Genomic DNA, 5,726 nt, shown 5'->3' with positions numbered 1-5,726 from the left:
AAACGAGCTGCTCCCGCCATCCTCCCGCCTGCTCCCGCCTCCGTCCAGAGGCCATCAAAGCTCGCCGGCGACCACTCCCCTCTGGTAAGCTCTCTCCCTCCCTTCTATTTTCCATTCCAGAGAGGTCTGGGGCGCGCGGTGGCGGGGGCGGCGGCCGCGGGGGCGGCTGGGGAACGCGGCACGCGGCGGCAGGGGCGGCTGGGGCACGCGGCGCGCGGCGGCAGGGGCGGCTGGGGCGCGCGCGGTGGGGGCTGCTGGGGCGCGCGGCGGCGGGGGCGGCTGGGGCGCTGCTGCTGCTGTAGCTGAACCCGCCGCTGCTGCTGCTTAACCTGTTTGGGTGCTTTGGCCGGGGCGCTGCTGCTGCTGCTGAACCCGCTGCTGCTGCTGAACCCGCTGCTGCTGCTGCTGCTTCAAGAATGCAATAGGAGTGAATTATGGGGGGAATCAATCACTGTTAATTGCTGTCCATTGTTGTTGTTCATTGCTGTCCATTGCTGTCAATTTGATGTCTAAAATAGCTGTCTATTGCTTGCAGATGAATGGTGACCAATCCTTCTTGGACATCATTGATTTTGGTTACACACAAACACAACTAGAAAGTCCAATTGGAGAGCAACCAACCCATCAACTCAACATCAAGCAACACCAATAACAGAGAAAGAAAAATCCAACAAAGGAAAAAATTGGTCTAGTGAGGAGGACAAGATTTTGATAGCAGCATGGGGAAATACAAGTTTGGATAGTGTCTGGACAGATCAAAATAGAGATGCTTATTGGGCTAGAATTTTAGAGTACTACAACTCACACAAGATGTCATCATGGCCGGAGCGTAATGCTAATGCAATCAATTGCCGTTACACATTGATTAACAAAGAGACCGCTAGATTTTGTGGTTGCCTTCAGCAGATTTTAAATACGGAAGAAAGCGGAAGGACTATAGAAGAAAAGATATGTGTCTATCTTGTACTTCTATTTGTGTTGTGCAATATTCTATATGTGATGTGCAGATTTTCACAATACATTTGTATGTGCAGACAAACGATGCACACATTATGTTCAAGGAAATGGATCTTAAAAATAAGAAGCCTTTCACATTGATGCATTGCTATGTGAGCTTTCGAAGTATCCAAAGTGGCAGACAAAAGAACTTGAAACTTCTCGTAAGAAACAAAAGAAGCCCGTTGGTGCAAGTCCGGGCACATCCACCAATGATCTAGCTGATGCATCCTCGGTACGCACTGATGCTACCTCGATACACATGGATGCTCTTGAACATGAGCAAAGACCCGATGGTGTGAAGAAGGACAAATTGCGGAAAGGTAAAGCTGATGACAGTGCTTGCAAGTTGTCATTAGAAACTGTGTGGGCACCAAAGCAAGAGAAGGATGACATCAAAGAGGCGGCAAAAAATGCTCGCTATGCACAGCAATTTGAATTGCGAAAAGAGGAGACAGTTTGAATTAGATGAGAGGGTCATGCTCATAGACACTAGTGGTATGACTGATATGCAAAAGCAGTTCTACCAAGCTAAGCAGAATGAGATCCTTGCTCATCGCCTAGAGTAAGAACTATTTGATGCTTTATCCTAGTTGTTGTAAGAACTATTTGATGCTTTATCCTAGTTGTTGTAAGAACTATTTGATGCTTTATCCTATTTTATTGATAGAACTACATTACAAAGACATTTGGAAATATAGCCATTTGAAAATATAGCCGTTGGAATATACACGTCCTGATTTCCACGTCCTGTATACACGTTCCACTGAAAAACTGGGAGGTGTAAAATTTAGCAAGGTGTATATGGACGTGTATATGAAGATATACACGTCCAAAATTTACACGTTCCACTAGAGATGCTCTTAGGGATTGTAAAAGATGTTATATTGTATATATGTAGTAGCGTCGGGTAGATATAGAGAGAAAGAGATGTCACTTCTCTCTATATATGTTCAGCATGACGATCTTGTGTAATTAATTGTTTCCTCATTTTCTTATTAGCTAGCATTGAGTTCTCACTATATGTATAATGCCAGATGCTGACGCATGGATGCCTTTTGGTCTCGGTTGGTGTTACCAACCGGGACTAAAGGCCCTCCTGCATGGGCTCCCCGCAGAGGTCACGTGGAGGCCCTTCTATCCTGGTTGGTAAGAGAACCGGGACTAAAGGTTTTGGGCTTTAGTCTCGACCCTTTAGTCCCGGTTCCAGAACTGGGGCTAATGGGCCTGTGGAACTGGGAGAAATGGGCCATTTTGTACTAGTGGATGGACAAGACCCAACCTATGAATGTAGCATGTGATCATGTCAGTTTATTGCTACTGTTTTCTGCATGTCAAGTATATGTTCCTATGACCATGAGATCATGTAACTCACTGACACAGGAAGAATACCTTGTGTGTATCAAACGTGGCAACGTAACTGGGTGAATATAAAGGTATTCTACAGGTATCTCCAAAGGTGTCTATTGAGTTAGCATGGATCAAGACTGGGATTTGTCACTCCGTGAGACGCAGAGGTATCTCAGGGCCCACTCGGTAATACAACATCACAACAAGCCTTGCAAGCAATGTGACCAAAGAGTTAGTAACAAGATCTTGTATTACGGACCAAGTAAAGGGACTTGGTAGTAATGAGATTGAACAAGGTATAGAGATACCGATGATCAAATCTCGGGCAATTAACATACCGAAGAACAAAGGGAATAATATACGGGATTAACTGAATCCTTGACATAGAGGTTCAACCGATAAACATATGCATAGACTATTTGGAGCCAATATGGACATCTAGGTCCCGCTATTGGTTATTGACCGGAGAGTGTCTCAGGTCATGTCAACATAGTTCTCGAACCTGCAGGGTCTGCACACTTAAGGTTCAGTGAAGTTTCGGTAAATATGGATTATGTATGACGATGACCGAATGTTGTTCGGATTACCGGATGAGATCTCGGACGTCACGTGGAGTTCCGAAATGGTCTGGAGATGAAGATTTATATATAGGAAAGATGTATTCGGGTTCCGGAAAGTTTTTGGGCATTACCGGTAAAGTATCGGGAGTGACGAATGGGTTCCGGGGGTTCATCGGGAAGGGCCACCCTCCCGAAGGGGACCACATAGACGCAAGAGGTGGCGCACCAGCCCCTGGTGGGCTGGGCGGCCAACCCCTAGTGGGCTGGGCGTCTAGCCCCATGTGCCTATGCGCCGAATAGAGAGGAGGTGGGGCAATCCTAGTAGGAGGAGGACTCCTCCCCCACCAAACCAAATTGGAGGACTCCTCCCCGTTGTGCGCTGCCGGCCAACCATAGGGTTTTCCCCTAGGGCGCCACCCCTCCCTCTCATCTATATATAGTGGAGAGGGGAGAGGCTAGCTGCACCACAAGCCACGACGCAGCCTCTCTCCCTCCACTACTTCGTGACACCCCGTAGGCTAGTTTGGCAGTGCATGTTGTAGCCTTGCCGGATCATCTCCTCCAACATCATCGTCACGCCGTCGTGCTGTCGGAGAATTCGGCTACTTCTTCGCCCCTACTTATAGACCAAGAAGGCGTAGATCGTCATCGAGCTGTACGTGTGCTGAACGCGGAGGTGCCCTCTGTTCGGCGCTAGATCGTGATTGGATCACGGGACGGCTTGCGATTTGGATCATGAAGACGTTTGACTACATCAACCGCATTTATTAATGCTTCTCGCTTAGGGATCTACAAGGGTATGTGGATCTGATCTCTCCTCTCATAGATGGTCACCACCATGGATAGATCTTATGTGTGCATAGGAATTTTTTTGTTTCCCATGCAACGTTCCCCAATAGTGGCGTCATGAGCTAGGTCTATGCGTAGATGACATATCGAGTGGAAGACAAAGGAGATTGCTACCCTCCTTAGTCTTTTCTTGATTTGGCCGTATTTTTTGATGAAGCGGCCCGGACCAACCTTACTCGTATGCTTATGAGAGACCGTTTCCATCGACTGACATGCCACTTGTTGCATAAAGATGGATGGCAGGTGTCTGTTTCTTCTACTCTAGTTGAATCAGACTTGACTGATACGGTCCTTGGAGAAGGTTAAATAGCAACTTGTATATCACCATTGTGGTTTTTTGTAGGTAAGAATCATTCTTGGTAGATACCCATAGCAGCCACGTAAAACATGCAACAACAAATTAGGGGACGTCTAACTTGTTTTTGCAGGGTATGATGTGATATGATATGGCCAAATACATGACATTATATATTTGATGTATGATATGATGATGTTGAAATAGTTAAATATTGAATTGCATGTCGATGCTACGACAATCGGCAGGAGCCATAGGGTTGTCTTTAATTTATTTTGGTGCTCGATGATGCTTTGCTTTATTGCTGGTTCAGTAGCTTTAGTAGCAATAAAATAGTTGGTGCAACAACCTAGATGGCAGCACAAGGATGGAGATCATGGTGTAGCGCTGGTGACGATGAAGATCATGGTGGTGCTTTGGAGAGAGAGATCAAAAGCACAAGATCATGGCCATATCATGTCACTTTTGATTTGCATGTGATGTTAATCCTTTTATGCACCTTATTTTGCTTAGGACGACGGCAGCATTATAAGGTGACCCCTCACTAAATTTTCAAGATAAAATTGTGTTCTCCCCGAGTGTGCACCATTGCAAAAGTTCGTCGTTTTGAGACACCACATGATGATCGGGTGTCATAGACTCTACGGTCACATACAACGGGTGTAAGACAATTTTGCACACGCGGAACACTGGAGTTAAACTTGACGAGCCTAGCATGCACAAATATGGCATCATAACACAAGATACCAAATGGTCGAACATGAGTCATATAGTAGATTTGATCAACATAGAGATGTTCACCATTGAAGCCAACTCATATCACGTGATGATCAGACTTGGGTTGGTGAATTTGGATCATGTGCCACTCAAATGACACGAGGTATGTTAATTTGAGTGGGAGTTTTTAGCAATATGATTAGCTAAACTCTTTATCTTGAACTATAGTATAAGTAATCTTTGCAAATTTATGTTGTAGATCAATAGCTCCTGCAGTAGCACCCTTGAATTTTAATGTGTTCCTAGAGAAAGCCAAGTTGAAAGATAATGGAAGTAACTTTGTAGACTGGGCTCGAAATCTGAGAATTGTTCTCATAGTTTCCCAAAAGGCTCATGTCTTTGATGCACCGCTAGGTGACATGCCACCCCAACCAGTGACCCAAGATGCTATGAACATCTGGCAATCGTGTGTGGATGACTACTCAGTAGTTCAATGTACAATTTTGTATGGATTAGAACCGATACTTCAAAGACGTTTTGAACGTCATGGAGCGTATGAGATGTTCCAAGAGTTGTTGTTTATATTTAGAAAGAGTTTCTAGATCAAGAGGTATGAAACCTCCGATAAGTTCTATGATTGCAAAATGGAGGAGAACGGGTCTGTCAGTGAGCATGTGCTCACAATGTCTGGGTACTCTAACCATCTGGCTGAGTTGGGAATTGTTCTCCCGCCAAAGGCAATCACTGATAGAGTTCTTCAATCACTGCCACCTAGCTATAAAAGCTTTTTGTTGAAGTACAACATGCAACGGATGAATAAATCAGTCGTCGAGCTGTTTGTGATGCTGAAAGTCGCTCAGTCAAAAATCCAGAAAGAACATCAAGTGTTGATGGTCAATAAGACCACCAGCTTCAAGAAAAATGGGAGGGGCAAGAATGGTAACTCCGAGAAGAGTGGA

General features: G+C 45.3%; 1 pseudogene; it reads left to right on the top strand.

The window, feature by feature from the left end:
• The first annotated feature begins 794 nt into the window (after positions 1-794).
• LOC123439960 lies at positions 795-1,656 on the top strand (annotated as a pseudogene).
• The last annotated feature ends 4,070 nt before the right edge of the window (positions 1,657-5,726 follow it).

The sequence above is a fragment of the Hordeum vulgare genome, chromosome 3H (assembly GCF_904849725.1).
Source record: "Hordeum vulgare subsp. vulgare chromosome 3H, MorexV3_pseudomolecules_assembly, whole genome shotgun sequence".
In the NCBI taxonomy this organism is placed as follows: Eukaryota; Viridiplantae; Streptophyta; class Magnoliopsida; order Poales; family Poaceae; genus Hordeum; species Hordeum vulgare.
This window is presented reverse-complemented; position numbering and strand designations above follow the sequence as displayed.